The sequence below is a fragment of the Triticum dicoccoides genome, chromosome 2B (genome assembly GCF_002162155.2).
Source record: "Triticum dicoccoides isolate Atlit2015 ecotype Zavitan chromosome 2B, WEW_v2.0, whole genome shotgun sequence".
Taxonomy (NCBI): domain Eukaryota; kingdom Viridiplantae; phylum Streptophyta; class Magnoliopsida; order Poales; family Poaceae; genus Triticum; species Triticum dicoccoides.
In genome coordinates, this window is record NC_041383.1 from 326,066,572 (window position 1) to 326,068,632 (window position 2,061).

Here is a 2,061-nt window from a genome sequence, read left to right on the forward strand (position 1 = left end):
CATATTATCCTATACGACGCTGCAAACAAATAAGGAGTCGCGCATGCCCATCTCTAAGCAAAATAGTCTGCATAACATGAAATCCATAACGACAAATCAGCAAAACTACTTTGGAAAGTCCATTGATAGCTAGAGAACATGGTCCAACACAAACCATATCACCAAAATGCAAGCGCAAACTTGATTGGATTTGCAAGAGGGATAAAATTCACCTTGGTCTTCTTCAACTCTTCAGCTAAAATTGTTCTTCATCTCTTCTTTCACAGATCTGCACACATCATGTGTAGAAAACCCACATATTAGGGAACTAAAATTTGAATGAGCTATGTATATTTGCTAACTAATAATTTTAGCTGTCAAGCTGCAACATTAACTTGCTAATATTTATTAGGTATGCAACACATAACATACTTTAAGCCTCAAGCCATCAACAATTCCAGGTCTAGGAATTATATGAGCATTAATAATACCAAGTATATTGCTCTCATGTGTAGAATATTCATCTTGAAAGGAAAAAAACTAAGCACACTACGCGAATATGCAAATAGAATGGAAGGATAGGGAATAGCACATTTCTCACCATTCGTCTTGCATAATGAATGTGTTTTCAATGTCAGCAAACTTGCGGTTCTCAAAGAGCAAAAGGTTGCGCTTCTCAGCAATCTTCAAAAAAAGTTCATAAGATCCCATTATATAAAGGATGCTGAATTTGCATATTCAATAGTGAACAACGCTGGTAACTAAATAAAGGAGGCATCTACCCATAATTATAAGAGAATTACAGCATGTACTTGCTAAACTGATCCTTCTCCTAGTACTTGGCGTCCTCTCCCTCCATAAACATGGCAGAAATCAAGCATCAACAGAGCTTAAAACAGGATGCAAGATGAAAAAAGCTTGTCAAGTTGAACCCATAAGCATGGAGGCTATATGATATTAGAAGAAAAAACATGGAAAATGTCATAGCTAGTAGAGCAGGAGCATTGCTACTCAAACCTAGAAAAATTGAGGATTGCAACTCAGATCTAATAAAAACGTCACAACATTGAAGTTCATATGAACATCAATTCACTGTAACTACCTTTCTGGGCAGGTCATCTCGCTCTCGTGTAAACCGCAGCCACCGCCGCCTTCCTCTTCTCTCCTGAGCACTTGCCGCCGACCTTCGTGCCCTCGCCTCTCACCTCCGGCCTCAGTGCGAACATCAATTCACAATAACTACCTTTCTGGGTGGCTTGGTGGACGAAGCAGATGGCTTCAGTGGAATGAATTTGACAAACAGCAGCAACAGTGTATGTAGCTTCTTGAACCATGGAAGAAGGTGGGGGAGCAGGAAGGGACCTTGTGCGTGGGGTAGTCGTGGCCGTGGTCGGGCTGGACGGCGTCTCCGTCGAGCTCGTCCATGGAAGGTAGGAAGGAGCTGCTGCTGCTCAACAAAAAAAGAAATCAGGGGTCCGATTCGATCTGATGTGATGTGAGAGAGGAGAGTAGTCGAGGAAAGGGAGAGCTCACCGTTGCAACCGGGCCACCGGAGAGGTGGAGGATGGAGGTGGAGGAGGGGATCCGTGCCTGGAAGCTATCACGCCGCCGCGTCCATGGAGATGCTGCTGCTGCTGCTACTGCTGCAGATCGAGAAAGCAAAGAAATTAGGGGAAGGATGTGAGCAGTGACGACACACAGGTGGATCGGCCGCCGATGGATGCAACCTCGTCCTCCCTGGCCTTGGCCGCCGCCGCCCCGCCCGCGGCCGCCACATCGGCCCTCTCTGCGCCCGCCCCGGCCGCCGCCGGCCGGCTTTCTTGGCCCCCCTGGTTTGAAGCCCCGACCGTCCATGCGAGAGGCTCCCTCGTCAGCGCCAGCGGGAAGGAGGAAGGAGGAGGAAGGGGGAGAAGGGATGCAGCGGCCGACAGCTATCCGGACGAGCAGGAACGAGGAAGGAGGTGCGGCGCTGTCGAGGAAGGAGAACGAGGCGGAGTGGACGCAGGGCTGGCGGCTAGGGTTTTGATGCGCGCGCGGAGGGGATTGGCAAATCCCTCAGGGACACGAACAAAGTTCACCCAG

At 48.3% G+C, this 2,061-nt stretch overlaps 1 long non-coding RNA gene across 1 annotated transcript in view; it reads right to left on the reverse strand.

The window, feature by feature from the left end:
- Window positions 1-675, reverse strand: part of LOC119363620 — a 9,758-nt gene extending 9,083 nt beyond the window's left edge. Inside the window, exons 1-2 of the long non-coding RNA XR_005174165.1 lie at window positions 581-675; window positions 213-268 (exon numbers count right to left, since the gene is read on the reverse strand). This is a non-coding gene — a long non-coding RNA (uncharacterized LOC119363620). The remainder of the gene's footprint in view (window positions 1-212; window positions 269-580) is intronic.
- Window positions 676-2,061: the final 1,386 nt, after the last annotated feature.